Source organism: Myodes glareolus, chromosome 15 (genome assembly GCF_982192425.1).
Source record: "Myodes glareolus chromosome 15, mMyoGla1.1, whole genome shotgun sequence".
In the NCBI taxonomy this organism is placed as follows: Eukaryota; Metazoa; Chordata; class Mammalia; order Rodentia; family Cricetidae; genus Myodes; species Myodes glareolus.
The window spans coordinates 58552497-58569084 of NC_142040.1; the positions used below are offsets into that span (position 1 = coordinate 58552497).

Below are 16588 nucleotides of genomic sequence, written 5' to 3' on the forward strand. Positions count from 1 at the left end.
ACATAAATCAGTTCCAGGACTGCAAACTTTATGAGGTAACAAGAGATCTTCAGTTGGGACTCTTTCTCCCTCATTGTTTGAAGACTTCACATTATGAATACAGATGTTTCCACTGTGCTAGGCTTCCATATTGCCCCTCAAATGTTGCTTAGTTCTAGCTGTCTTTCTCCTCATCTCCCCACAGTCTCATCTCCCCTCCCTTTCCCACCTGACCTTCCCATTCTCCCCCATGCCCTGGTCCCAGTCCATAAAATCTATACTATTTCTTCCTTTCAGAGAGATCCATGTGCCCACTCCCCATTCACTTCCTCTATGTCTAACCTTTCTGGGTTATAGATTATAGACAAGCATTTTTTATAAAATACTTTTGGCAAGGCAAGTGCTAAAAACACTAAAATAGAAGTGATCCAGGCGTACAAAGGATTGTCATACTTTTAAGTTTATATTCAGAACTAGGGTATTTATGCATTACTTATAAGAAAGGTTGGAGCAGAGGCACAAAAGATAGCTCAGGGAGTAAATGTGCAGGCTGCACATAAATAGAAAACAAGAACCCCAGAACTCACATAATAGGAGAAAGAGAGAACCAACTTGACATAATTTTCCTATGACCTCCCAAAATGTACAGTAATCACTTGTACCAAATCATGCCTGTCATGAACACACACACACACACACACACATCGTTAAAGGATGAAATCTAACCATTGGCATGTAAAGAGACGCTTGTGCTCCCGTAAGACCTGCCCGTTCAGAAGTTCTATAGTTGTTTGTGGTAATAAAATAAAATAAACTTACTGGAGGTAATTCAGACCTGAGGCAATGGGCATATAAAAGTCATATCAAGAAAACAGGCCAAAGGACTTAATGAACACATCAGACCAAGTACTATGTACAGCATTGTCATGGGGGTCCCATAAGAAAAGAAAGCACTTAGCATTGCAATGGTGCTTGTACCCCACACCTGTTATTATACCATCAGGTGTACATTAAAGCCCGACAGCAAGCGAAAGGGCTCCAGTCCCCACAATATTTACTTTTAATAATTTTAAATTCACTTTTTTTGAAACAGCCTGTTCTTACTAAATTACAGAATACCAGTGCTGCTTAAAGAAAAATATGCCAACACAAAAATATCCTCTTTGAACATGAATACAATGAAAAATATGAGAAATAAACTAATTCATTAATTAAAAATATGGTTAATATTACTCATTCATGAAAAGCTATTTAAACATGAGATCATATTATACTGTTTAATGTTTATGAGCTTATGAAATATGTATTCATAAGAACCTGAATGTATCATGTGCGGTAGCATGTATCACACATGGATCATTTTCTTTTTCTCATTTAAGTAACATTCATATCTTGTTTCATCTTAAAAATATTATTTTATTTTTTTATATTTTCTTGATCTTTCACTTATCTGATTGACTATACTTATAAAAATAAGGACAATGAATATAATACTGCCTTTTGAGTTATTCTAGTCATGAAATAATTACTCAATATATATATATATATATATAGATAGATAGATAGATAAATACATATATACATACACATATATATGTGTATGTGTTGATGTAGAATTTCTCTGTGTAGCCTTGGCTACCCTGGAATCACTCTGTGGACCAAGCTTGCCTTGAATGCATAAGTATCTGCATCCCAATGTCTCCAAGTAGTGGGATTAAAGTCTTGTGCCACCACTGTTGAGGAGCATTAGATATTCGATCAATCATAAAGGTATGTTTTTTCTTTTCTTTTCTTTTCTTTTCTTTTCTTTAGTTATTAAACGTTATTGAGCTCTTCATTTTTCTCTGACCCCCCCGCCTTTCCCCTCTCCCCTTCAACCTTCCCCCAAGGTCCCCATGCTCCCAATTTACTCAGGAGATCTTGCCTTTTTCTACCCTTCATGTAGATTAGATTTATGTAAATTGCTCTTAGTTTCCTCATTGTTGCCTAAATTCTCTGGGATTGTGGTTTGTATGCTGGTTTTCTTTTCTTTAAGTTTAAATATCACCTATGAGTGAGAACATGTGATAATTGTCTTTCAGTGTCTGGGTTACCTCACCCAAAATAATGTTTTCTAGCTCCATCCATTTTCCTGCAAATTTCAAAATGTCATTTTTTTCTGTACTGTAGTACTCCATTGTGTAAATGTACCACATTTTCTTTATCCATTCTTCAGTCAAGGGGTATTTAGGTTGTCTCCAGATTCTGGCTATGAAAAACAATGCTGCTATGAACATATTTGAGCAAATATCCTTGTGGCATGATTTAGCATCCTTTGGATATATACCCAAAAGGTGTGATCTCCAAATTATGCAAAGAATCAAGAAATTGGTCATCAAAAGTACACACAATCCAATAAAAAATGGAGTACAGACTTAAACAGAGAATTCTTAACAGAGGAATAAAAAATGGCTGAAAGACACTTAAGGAAATGTTCATCATCCTTAGTCGACAGATAAATGAAAATTAAAACAACTCTGAGATTCCATCTTACACCTGTATAAATGGCCAAGATCAAAAACAGTGATGACAACTTATGCTGGAGAGGTTTTGGGTAAAAGGGAACACTTCAGCATTACTGCTGGGAATGCAAGCTGGTACAGTCCCTTTGGATATCAGTGTGGCAATATCTCAGAAAATTATAAAACAACCTTTGGCAAAGATACTTTAAATATCCACTAAGTCACAGAATCTGTCATAGGGTAAAATAATGGAAAAGATTACAAACTTAAGTTGTAACCAGAATAAAGGTGAGACATACATTATCATTTTTAATTATATAATATGGCTGATTCTTGAGAAATTCTGTACTTTTAGTGAAAAGTCAATATTTAGAATCAAAGTTTCATAAATATTATAAAAAGGTGGATTCGTTCCTCTGCTTTCTTTAAAAGCAGTCATGTTGTATGCTTTCACTACCATAATCGAGGGCAGCACTGCTTGTCTCCGGAACTAATTTTTATATATTCTCAAAGCATTGTAAAACATCATAGTCAATTGCTTTATATATCATATTTAGTTGCTTCAGAATGGGATAGCTCCTTAATGAATATAATTCAAGTAGATATGAAAGCAAAGGCTGTAAAAAATGCTTGAAGGTGGATTATTCTTTTTAAATAGACAAAAATGACAAAGGATGAATAAAAATATGGTCAGAGATGCATAATGACAGCTCAAGTACCTTCGCCCACGGTGAAGGGAAATTTCATGGAGGGAAAAATCAAAATGCATTGCTTATCTTCCTCTTAAAATGGAAATCTGGGAGCCAGAATGAGAATGGCCCTTGCAGTCATGGCTTAATACACTGAATAATGACATTGCTTTTATGGCAGGAACTTGACTGAGATGAGAAACTGAATGAGGACTCGGTGGGAAGTAACTGCACTTCCCTGTAGCTGATGAACTTCAGAACTGAGGTAAGTTGAGGAAGAAATGGAAATCAGGCATCCTCCTGTCTCTGTAGTGAGCACTCACACTGGCCGTGTAATAGATATTGATGTCTGCCCACAGAGATGAGTGGCTGAAGAAGAAAAGAGCCATTTTCGAGCTCATCTTGATTCCATATTATTCTCCTCCTTACTGGTTCTTGAAAGCTGATGAAATGACTCAGGAGTGGCATTACCTCCTAACGTATCTAATTGGGTAAATGGTGGTAGGTCACGGTTCCCACTGGTGGAGAGATGCTTAGAGTTACATCATATTTTTTGTTTAAGGGAGTTTTATGATACTCACTGAATTGTGTTATTTTTGAAAAGCTGGGATAATAATGCTTTTATCCCTATTTCTTTAGACATGTATTGGCACTTCTAGCAGTGTATCAAAACCCTATCAAAGTCCATTATCAGGGAAAACCCACAGGATAAAACCAACCTTAATATAACAAGGAAAAAAATAATCTTTTCCATGGTCATTATCTAGGGCTGTCATTCTTTAAGATAAGACCATACATTCACTAAATAATTTATTTTTTCCATGTATGATTCTGTAATTCTAAATACTTGTGGTCTTTATGATAATCGTAGAAGTACTGCACATAATATATTTAAAAGTCTATAGGTAAATACTATGTTAGAAACTAAAAAAAAATAATAATTCCTGCATCTGTCAGAGAAGTGAGGTCACAGGATAAAATGATGTTCACAAAATTTCAGATGCCATGAGAATAATAGAGTCACTGCTTACTAGTGGATTATACAAGCAAAACTTCCCTTTGGAAACTGCCCCTGGGTTAGGGAAATTTCAGTTTTCAATGATGAATTTCTGGAAATGAAGAATGGGAAAATCGGATAGATCAAACCTGAAGGTTTCATATATAACAGGATTCATGTCTTTCACAGTTTCCCATCAGGAATCTCCTCAGAAGGTGAGGATTATGACAGCAGTAGTAAAATGTGGCGCGGGACACTGCCTTTCCCTTTCTTCTATTTTCCTAAATATAATGTGACTGCATCAGAAGTTTTACTACCTACAGAGTCCCAGTTCAATCAGGTGTTACAGGTACACAATAAACAATGGCTAAGTCACAGTTATCAACATTGCCTTCTCCTTAAATATTATTTAAAATTTTATCTACTACTTAAATTGTTCCACATATTTATGAGGTATTAACTTCTGTTTGGAAATATGAAGAGTGCCTGCTGCTAGTCTCAGGATATTTAACTTTCTGACCTCTCTTTTATGACATTCTAGGTATAGTCCTGGAGTGTCTGTCTTTCATTATTTATTTAGCAGCATAGTCAACCAATGTGAACCACTGCATCCCCACCATGCTGTACAAAATAGCGCCTTATTAGTTTTGCCTTACTATTTTTCTCTTTGGTAAATAAGCTCCTTTTCCTCTGCATTCCAAACGCTTTTAACTTTACATAAACGTTTTAGTTTTTCACATATCAGAAATCATATATTTGTAATGATGTGTATATGGCAATATCAACTGAACAGCATATCCCCCAGTGCTCTCATTTTGCTATACAAGATAAGACTTCATTTCTTCAATTGCTGGGTTGTACTGCCTTCTATGTAAATGATTTTATGTGTTCAATGTCTTGGTAGTTGATATCTACCCAACTTGGTTATTTTTGCTATCATAAATGATGCTGAGGTAAATGAAAGAGTGATGCTAAAATTTCGATATTTTTAGTTCATCATGACAGAATATGTTATTAATAGTAGGAAAGCTGGACCACATGCTGTATTAAGTCTGTATTCAAAGAGCGTCCATGTTTTTGTTTTTGTTTAATTTCATTTTGTGAGAGCTGTACTAACTGGCTATTCTATAACAGGATAGAAGTGTTTCCTTCTCCCTACAGCTTCAATAATATACACAATGACTTTAATGTTTTCTTTAATCTTTCATATCAGCTACTGTAACTGGGGTGTGACACTTTGTTTTTAGTTAAACTTTTCTGAAATTGTTTTTTTTTTAAGTCAAGTCCTGGCTTCTTTTTATTAAGAATTTTTTAATACAATCTTTTCTCATTTTACATAGCTATCCAGTTCCCACTCCCTCCCTTCCTCCAGTTCTACCATTCCCTCCACCCATATCTTGCTTAGTCTAGATAGTGCAGGAAGGGCCTTAGTTTTGACTGGAAGTGAAGTATCAGACTTTGATGAATCCCCATGGGAATCCTTACACTTTCTGAGGAGTGGATGGCCCTTGCTTTTCTTAACAACAGTCCTCAGAAGAGATCATTTATCTGGCTCTACAAGTTTGAAGCTGTATCTATATTATCTGAGAAAAATACCATAGTATCCAATCTAAGCTATTAGAGAAGCAGGAAATGAAGATTCCAGCTGTAATAAAAATTTATCTCGAGAACTTCCATTTAGGCATGCTGTTCCACTTAAAGGGTGTAACAAACAAACATTTAAAAGGGACAAGTCTAAAATTCATATCTGAGGATCACAGCCTCACCAAAGTTCTGAGACGTAGCCATGACTTAACAGTAAAGTGTCCTGCTTTTGACATTTTGCAGTTAATATCTTATTTGATAATGACTCGGTAGGTAAAAGTGCTTGTGGTACTCATTTCCTGAGTTTGAATTCCAGAAACCATGTGGGAGAAAGACAGAAATCACTCCTGTAAGTTGTGTACTGATTTCTGTAAGACACAGAGATCCCTGAAGGAAATGATAGAAAAAAATAGAAATAACTGATTAAACAAAATTGTTTTCAGTAAGTGAATAGAGAGTGGCTGTCACAGCATTGCTACTACAGGAGAGGCAAAGCTTACAAACTGATGTGAACATCTGTATCCTGTGGCATTTGTTAGAAAAAAATCAGGAATTTATTAAATTTATAATGAGTATTCCGATGTCCTTGAAGAAAATTAGAGAACAATAAATGACATTTGAAATGAAATCAAACAGATAAGATCTATGTAAAAGTATTTAACAGTAATGATAGCAAACAGTCGGTTTAAAAGATATAATAACAGCTGTACACATCATAGAGATTATTTCTCAATAACCTTAGTACATGTTTCCTCACTTTTTCATGTAAGATAATGTCATATATTATCTATAATACTGTGATTGATACACTTATGATACTAATAATTATCTATCAACAGACTAAAATAACATGAGCATATCATTTGAATAGATCCTGAGTTATGGATCTGTGTATTAAGTGCATCCTGAGTTACGTCTTTTAATGAAAATAGTAAGCCTATACCAGATACTTCAAATTTATGAATTACAGTTAAAACAGTTCTAACTATTAAGTATTTTTTATAAAAATAACTCCTTGAATTGACTGGAATACAAACTGTTATACTAAGTTGTATTCTCATTATAGGTATATCCTACAAATTCTGTATTTTGATTACATTGGCTAAAATATCCTCCTACATAGAACTGGAACATTTGGTCCCAATGAAGGACCAAAATAAAACTTCTAAATCTCAAAATTGCTACAAGATAGTACATGACAATTATATTTAATCACATGCAATTTAGAATAAGCTTCCTCTACTGAATTTCATAAAGCACATAGCTTCAGTTTATTGTAGTCATTTGAATAATCTCTCCTTTGCCCCTTGATATAAAACAACAGCTCTTATGCAAAGAATATACATTGAAAAATGAGAAAAATTAATATTAAACGTATTGCACCACAATTTCAGGATTGCATAGAAAAGAGTTGTCATGGTATATATGTTTTTAGAACAAATAAAACATGTTAGAAATAATCATTTCATCCACCTGTTATAACATGTCAAGCTCATACTAATGAAATTTTAGTATAAAATGAATTGTATTGCAGTCCACAATTGAAATTCTATATAATAATCCAAATGCTCCTGAGAGAGAGGAAGGAGAAGCTGCAGTGTTAGGCCAACCTAAGCAACACTTAGGACATCCTCTAATTCATAGCAAACTACAGTATCAAAAGAACAAGAAGAAAAGAATGAGATCAAGAAGAGAAAGAAAAGGGCACAAGAAATTACTGAAATTGAAAATGATTGAATATAGTAAATTTTAAGATCGTTTTTATTATAGTTCATATAATCAAATATTTTATTTGTGGAACATTAAACATTAATAACTGAGTAAGTAAACAGTCTTACATGACTAACAAGTTGCATTCATTTCTTAAGCTTTCTTTTTTTTGACTATTTGAGACAAGGTTTCTTTGGTTTGCTTTGGAACTCTTGTAGACCAGGCTACCAGGCTTGCACTGAACTCACAGAGATCCCCCTGCCTCTGCCTCCTGGGTTCTGGGATTAAAGGTGTGCACCACCACTGCCTGAATTTATTTCTTAAGTTTGAAACGTATTTTTTTGTTGTATAGATACCCACAAACTGGATATTTAGAAGCTTTGTCATATAACTAAATATGTGAAAATATACTTACCATAAAATACTCATTTAGTATAACTCATGGTACTAAAATTCATGTACTAAAAGATTCTTATTGTTTAAAGAACAAGCAATAGAATCAAAGTTCTGTACACGTTTTGTGGGTTTTTTAGTTTGTTTGTTTTTAATGGGAGAGAGATTTTTCCATTTAATGAGTCTTAAATCTAAATTTAAATTTCATATCTTGGAATTGTGGTCTGTGAAGTTGTCTCAATAAACTCAATTCTTTGGATGAAAATTATCTTTGTCTGTATGAGAGAAACTGTGGCCATAATGTGTATGGTTTCCAGGCTTACATTAAAAGTACCAATATGAAAACAGCAGGGACACAAGAGCATCTCTGTTACTGTGAGAAGCAGATAAGAGGGAACTTAACATATACTCCTCACTATTTGTCACCTCTAGTGACATATACCGTCATCACTCAGAGACTCTGGACAGGGAAAGTCACATAAACATGATTAACTATAAGGAGCAAAAGAGGCTGTGATCAGAATGCAAACACTGACTTGGAGAATTGCTAAAATTGTAACATAGACAAAAAAGGGAAAATAAGGTTAAGCAAACCAGAAATTATAAGTCACAAGACTGAGTGGTTCGAAGAAAAAAAGAAAGTGTATAAACATCGATGAAGTACTTTAATTATATAAAATTTTGTCTTAACTTTCCATGCAAGTATGCAAGTCAAGCTGATAAAAGATTTATAAATGATCTCTGTTCTTGATCCCTACTCCTCATTATTAGAGATGATTTACAAGAACACGATAGAGGATGCTCTAATAAATATATATTATATATATATATATGATAAATATATTATGTATGCATATATACAACAGCAACTAGTGGGAAAAGATTCCATGCATTTCAAAGAAAATAAAGAGGGTGCATATTTGAGGTATTGAAGGCAGAAAAGAGAAGGGAGACATAATTTCATTAAAAACATGAGCTGAAAAAGGACAGCAATGGACTTTCCAAAGTGAATGAGCAAAACTACCAGATGCCTCGACTCTGTATAAATAACTATAGGTAACTAAGGAAGCCGGGATCAGGAATTGTTGCCCTTCCCAGGGAAAAGCACACCAAAGAATTGTTAAAAAAAAAAGTCAGCTCTGGCAGCATACGTAGAATTTATATCATATGACCTCAACAGGTTCTACTTAGAAATTTTATATGCATATTGAGTATGTATATATATGCAATAACTAATAGTCAAAAAGAGTCAATGAACTAGAAAGAGAACAGAAGGCATATATAGGAGGGCTTCAAGGGAGGAAAGGGAGGAGGGAGGTGTATCACAGAACTTGGAGTCACAGCACTTGCAAGGTAGCAGGAAGAAGGTGATAGTATCAGGGCTACCTTGAGTGATATAGCAAGTTTCTGCCTCAAATTATCCAAGTGGAAAATAGTAAATTTTCTGTCCTTGGTAATTAAAATCTTTTGAAAGAACACTCTCATTATTCTCTCTTATAATATAACATTTCCATTGTTTTATTCTGTATTTGAGGGTTTGTGTTATTTTTATAAATAAAAATTTTAACTCAAATTTTATTTTAAGAATTTTGCAAATATAGTCACAAATTTTATTAAAAGTGCTATACCATTGATAAGCACAGTAACACACCAAATATTTCCTCTTCAAATTATTGATGCAAATCTTCTGTTTTCTTCACTTTTTCATATGTATGCAACTGTTTTGTGTATACATAAATGTATAATCACCTTACACATTATATATTTAGGCAGGGTCACTTGTTGAAATTGTAGCGAACTTTTTTGTCTAACCTGAAACCCACAATGATCCTGTGAGTTCAGGCTTCTGCCTCACCTGAACTGAGATTATAATTGGATTGCCATATCCATGTACTTCTCATCTAGGTTATGGGATCCAAATTGTGATGCTCATGTCTGAGACAATAAGCTACACACCTGCTGTGTCTTCCCCCAGGCCTGGTTCAACTTTTTAATCACAGTACTCCTTATGGAGAGGTGTTAGGCCTTCCTCATAAGATCTTGAAAAGTTTTAATAGTTGTTCAATATTTTGAGAGAACTTGCTAATATAAACTGTATCCAACAGACTTTCAACTTTTGCTCTTAACCAGCAACAAGAAAACAGAAATGGAAACCTATAAAATTATGACTTATTCTCAATCATAATTGTAAAAATATAGTTTATGAACACAAGCTCTGATATTTTACCATTTGATTTAAAAATAAAATGGGTGATTGTTGCTGTTTTGCTTAATTTTGTTTCAATTGATTGCACTGGTTCCCATCAGAGTCCCTACAGTGCATCCCATCAGTGACTATAGGTTTAAATAATAATTGTAGAAAATAAAAACTATGATATTTGAAAGATTTTCTACAGAAAAGAATAGGGAATAACTTTAAAGACTGTTAATGAAACAAACCGTGGTTCAACAATTCAATAGCCTCCTGTCCAAATGCTGATAGGATCTGATGACACCATGTAGTTGACTCTTTTAGGCTTCTTGTCAAGTAGTAGAGAAATATAGTAAAATTGGTATCATAGTTAAAACAGCGAGAGTTCTTCATTGAAATAAAAATTTACTTACTCATCTGAAGTAAATTATCCTTGCATTGTTTCAGCAACCATGTGGAGTAAACGGACATTTAGCCTCTCTTTTTCATATTAGAAAACCGATACATGGAGAGATTTTTTCAAACTTATTAGCGCTTACAAGCTAAATGATTTTAGAAACTTGGATATAAACTGAAATAAATTGATCCCTAATCCTGTTATATATATACAACAACAAAAAACTCCACAATTTATAAAAAAAGAGCTCACATAATCTTATCTGTGTGGAACAGAGGTACCTGTAGCTACATACATCCACAACATAAAGTGAGAAGAAACACACATTACTTTTAACTAGTTAAACCAGAATATGGGTATTACATAAGCAGCATCCAACTCAACTTTTCATAAAGCAATTTCTCTTGTCATTGAGGGATTTTGATCCCTGAAGCCAATCCCAGAACATCTTGGTGCTGTACATATTAACATTTAACAACAAGGATTCACTGCATGTAGTTAATGCTTATGTTTGTATAAAAATGTACTGGAAGGCTAAAACCCATAAATCACTCCAATTTTTTTCTTGACATTCCTTTGTGCGTGTGCACAATTGTTGTGTGTTTGTGTGTGTGGTTGTGTGTGCATGAGTACACACACAAAATGTGTTCCTGCTGTGTTGCATATGTTTAGTCAATGTGTATTGCATGAATGTGATTGCATTTTGGCCTGGGAATTTACATGTGGTAGATAGAGCAGGATGTTGGGTGCCTTGCTTATGTCCTTCCATCTTTTTTTCCTCCTGACTAGTTATTTCAGTAATTAGATGTGAGTCATTATGGCTAAGCAGGCCAGCTGGAAGACTACTTTCCCTCTCCCAGCAGTGGTGGAAATGCAGGTAGAGAAGCCATGCCATTTTATGATGGTTCTGGGGACCCAAGTCTAATGTTTCCCTGCTTGAAGAAGTAGCATTTTTAGTCACTTGACCACCTCTCTAGCCCCTATCTTGATGTTTCATAATTAGTTTTTGCATTTGAATTGTATGTATAGGAGTTTTTTATTGTTTTTGGAAAGTGAATGAGAATGAAGGTGACAGGGGAGGCTGGTGAGGCATTGGATTCCCTGGAACTGGTGTTATAGGAAGTTGATAGACACTCAGCAAGTGTGATCTGAATAGAATACCTTTCTCTGTGAAGACATTATGTGCTCTTTACAACTGAGATATTTCACAAACTCCAGATATTTTCTGGACTATATTTCCTGAAAGTAAGACCACATTATAGTGGTATGCATAGTTTTATGCAACCAGAGCAAATATTGAAAACTATCTAAAAACACAGACATTAAGTTGAGTTTCCCAAATAGTCTACATGCATGTCACCTTTTTGTACAGAAATATTTTCAGGCTATTTCCAAATATTGTACCTCTTACTTCCTGGATTAATGTTTAAATCTGCTCATTATTTAGATTTAAATCTTAAGTTTTGATTTAATAATGGATTTTTATGGTAAAATGGGGGTGATTTGACTATTTTCTTTGAAATTTTAAAATATACCAGGGTACACTTCCATTTCACAAAGGTACTCCAAGAAAAATAATAAAACTTTCCCCAACCAGTAAAGTCCAGCTTTGTTTGAATTGTATAGATAGAAAATAATACTTATTATAATTGCTAATATATTTTTTGTGAAATATACCTATATATTTATTAAATACCACTTTATTGTTAATGATTTTAAGATTTGTGATATCGATTATTATTATTATTATTTTAATGTTTATGTTTTTTTGTATTATGAGTACAAACTCTGTTTGGCTGTTGTCAAATTGTCAAATATTTTATTTTTTCCTGATTTTAAAAAAACAAGTTAAAGTTTTGCTTTTTTAAAGATTATTATTATTCTCATGACCCATCCACTCTTATTTGAAGAAACATAACATTATCATGATGTAATGAAATACGAGGTAGATCACTTTTGCTATAGATATGTAAATAGTAAAGACTATAATCATGAAGGTATAAAAGCTTCAGGATACTCATATTTTACCTTTTCAAATGTGTTCCAGTTTTCTTATGATGGATTTCGTTAATTTATTTGCTTTAGTAAGTGAACAAACAGTATGTGACATAAAAACATACCCCCCAATTTAAAATACTGAATATATTCAGTGATGACATGAACCTAGAGATGCATTCTGTTTCATATTTTCAATTAAAGGAGAACTACAGTGCAGTAGAGAATCTAAATTATCTGATCAATAACTTCATAATACATTATGCCTAAATGAATTAGCTGCTCTATCACTGCTTCCTGAAATGTAAAAATAAAGCCATTATCTTCCTCACAGGTTAGTGTCAGGGGCAACTGAGCTAATGTCTATTACTTAATGCCTGGCACACATTAATCAATAGACTAATAAGTACAGATTTTTAAGGATTGAATTTATAAATTTGCAGATTTTTCCCTAATACAAATCTTTAAGATTTTGTTCATGTAGACAATATTTTATCAGCATATTCAGGAAAATATTTATCACTATTTCTATGTGATATTTTGATCATTTTACTAAATACCAGAGATGCAGCACTATGTCACGCAAGATTTTGTCTTGCAGTGTCTCCCCTTTTCTCCAGCTAATACGTTGGAGATTATAGCTACAGAAAAGAAGCAATAAATATTATATTTCAAGAATAAATAGGGTAGTAATAAATCATAACATTTCTATTCATCAAGTCATTTTGGGAAGCATATTAATGATGAGGAAGCAGCATGCTAGCTAAGAATGGAGGGTTAAAAAGATACCCTCATACACATATTCTAGAGAAATGAGACTCTAGGAAGACATCAAAGATAAATCAGTGGTAACAAACCAGGCAAAAAAGAAGATTTAATAGATTCGTAGGACAGCAGTGAGGGTGACATAGGTATTTCCTTGGAAGAAGAAGGAATGTCACAGATCCTCCTAAGGCGTATCAGGGGATTTCATCAAATTCTACTAGAAAACCTTTTAGGGACTGGAAGATCCATCGGAGGGGTGAGTGTGTTCCTGACCAGAGGCAGAAGCCTCTGAAATGGCACAGAGACATTCCTCAACCCCCTAATCTTTCTGCAGGGGCTTCTCTCCCTGGCTACTGCCTCTCTCTTGCTATCTCATCCCAGCTAGTGCCCAGGCACCCCTTCCATTCTTTGGGGCCAAAAGACCCCCCAGCTCTGCCTGTTTGGGGGCTGGGACAGATGGTGAGTACAACCGGGCTGGAGTTCCTGTGTTTCACTAAGCCTGCAGACAAGCAAGCTAGGCCTTTTGTCTGCAAGGTCCCTGGCCAGTAAGGGACCATGATCCTGTACCAGAAGATCCATCAGAGAGCATTTGAAGGAAGAGATGGGCAGGCACCAACTCAAGAATTCCTCCAACAATCTGAAAAGCAGCATGAAAACACCAGAACCCAGCGAGCCTACAACAGGAGTACTTGAACACCTTAATTCAGAAGAAGTAGAAAAAATTGACATTATGAAAGCGATAGAGTCGCTTAAACAGGAGGTGAAAAACTCCCTTAAAGAAATGGATGAGAAGAATAACAAAAAGGTTGAAGAAATGAATAAATCCGTGAAAGATACCCTGGGAAACCATGAAAAACAATCAAACAGATAATGGAAACAGTTCAAGACGTGAAAACTGAAATGGAGGCAATGAAGAAAACATAAACCCATGGCCGGCAAGATATGGAAAATCTAGGAAAACGATCAGAGACAACAGAGACAAGCATAACCAATAGAATACAAGAGATAGATGAAAGAATCTCAGATGCTGAAGATACCATAGAGAAAATAAACACACTGATCAAAGAAAACAGCTAATCCAACAAATTCTCATCACAAAACATCAAGGAAATCTAGGACACAATAAAAGACCAAACCTAAGAATAATAGGAGAGTAGAAGAAGGACAAGAATTACAGTTCAAAGTCCCAGAAAATATATTCAACAGAATTATAGAAGAAAACTTTCTCAACCTACAGAAAGATATTCCTATGGAGGTTCAGAAGCATACAGAACACCAAATAGACTGGATCAAAAAAAAATCTCCTCGCCATATAATAATCAAAACACAAAACATACAGAATAAAGAAAGACTATTAAGAGTTGCAAAGGAAAAAGGTCAAGTAACTTATAAAGGTAAACCTATCAGACTTACACATGACTTCTCTTTGGAAACCCTGAAACCCAGAAGGTCCTGGATAGATGTGCTGCAGAAACTAAGAGATCATGGATGCAAGCCCAGACTACTATACCCAACCAAGCTTTTGTTCACTATCAATGGAGAGAACAAAATATTCCCGGATAAAAACAAATTTAAACAATACGTAGCCACAAATCCAGCCTTACAGAAAGTAATAGAAGGAAAATCACAACCCAAGGAATCTAACAATGCCCACAATAACTGAGACATCTAGCGACCCTTCACCAGCACAACTCAAAGAAGGGAAACACACAAACTCTACCACCAAAAAAGAAGAAAAAATAACCGAAGTCAACAACCACTTGTCATTAATATCACTTAATATCAATGGACTCAATTCACCTATAAAGAGGAACAGGCTAAGAGATTGGATGCGAAAACAGGATCCAACATTCTGCTATTTACAAGAAACACACCTCAACCACAAAGACAGACATCTACTCAGAGTAAAGGGTTGGGAAAAGGTTTTTCAATCAAATGGATCTAAGAAACAAGAGGGTGTGGCCATACTAATTTCTAACAATTGACTTCAAACTAAAATCAATCAGAAGAGATGGAGATGGACATTTTATACTCATAACAGGAAAAATTAATCAAGATGAAGTCTCAATCTTGAATATCTATGCCCCCAATATAAAAGAAACATTATTAGAACTTAAGGCACACATCAAATTACACACACTAATAGTAGGAGACTTCAACACACCTCTCTCACCAATGAACAGGTCAATCAGACAGAAAGCTAACAGAGAAATAAGATAATTAATGGAGGTAATTAATCAAATGGACTTAAGAGACATCTATAGAACATTCCACCCAAATAGGAAAGAATATACCTTCTTCTCAGCATCTCATGGAAGCTTCTCGAAAATTGACCACATACTCGGTAACAAAGTAAGCTTCCACAAATACAAAAAAATATATTAATAACCACCTGTGTCTTAACGGATCACCGTGGAATAAAGTTAGAATTTAACAATAACTCTATCCTCAGGAAGCCTACAAACTCATGGAAGCTGAACAGTCAACTACTGAACCACCCCTGGGTCAGGGAAGAAAGAAAGAAAGAAAGAAACTAAAGTCTTCCTTGAATTTAATGAAAATAAAGATACAACATGCCAAAACCTTTGGCACACTATGAAAACAGTGCTAAGAGGAAAGTTCATAACTCTAAGTGCCCATATTAAAAATAAAAAAATAAAAAACAAAAAATAGAGAAAGCTCACATTAGAGACTTAACAGCACACCTGAAAGCTCTAGAAAAAAAGAAGTAGACTCACCCAGGAGGAGTAGAAGACTGGAAATAATCAAACTGAAGGCTGAATCAACAAAATAAAAACACAGAAAACAATCCAAAGAATCAATGAAACAAATAGCTGGTTCTTTGAGAAATTCAACCAGATTGACAAACCTTTATCCAAACTAATCAAAAGGCAGAGAGAGAACATGCAAATTAACAAGATCAGAAATGAAAAGGGGGACATAGCAATAGACACTGAGGAAATTTAGAGAATCATTAGGTCTTAGTACAAAAGCAAAATGCCACAAAGTTGGAAAATGTGAAAGTAATGGGCTTGTTTTTAGATAAGTACCATTTACCAAAAATAAATCAAGACCAAGTGAACAATTTAAATAGACCTATAAGTCGATAGGAAATAGAAGCTGTCATGAGAAACCTCTCAACCATAAAAAAAAAGCCCAAGAACTGATGGTGTTAATGCAGAATTTTATCAGAACTTCCAGGAAGAGCTGATACCTATACTCCTTACGGTATTTCACAATATAGAAACAGAAGAGTCATTGCCAAGCTCTTTTTATGAAGCTACAGTCACCCCGATTCTAAAATCACATAAAGACCCAACAAAGAAAGAGAATTACAGACCAGTCTCACTTATGAACAGTGACGAAAAAATTCTCAATAAAATTTTG

General features: G+C 34.5%; 1 long non-coding RNA gene across 1 annotated transcript in view; it reads left to right on the top strand.

Moving 5' to 3' along the window:
- LOC125397722 (uncharacterized) overlaps positions 1–16588 on the top strand; it is a 103290-nt gene that overhangs the window by 38792 nt on the left and 47910 nt on the right. The window contains exon 3 of the long non-coding RNA XR_007231141.1: positions 3351–3434. This is a non-coding gene — a long non-coding RNA (uncharacterized LOC125397722). The remainder of the gene's footprint in view (positions 1–3350; positions 3435–16588) is intronic.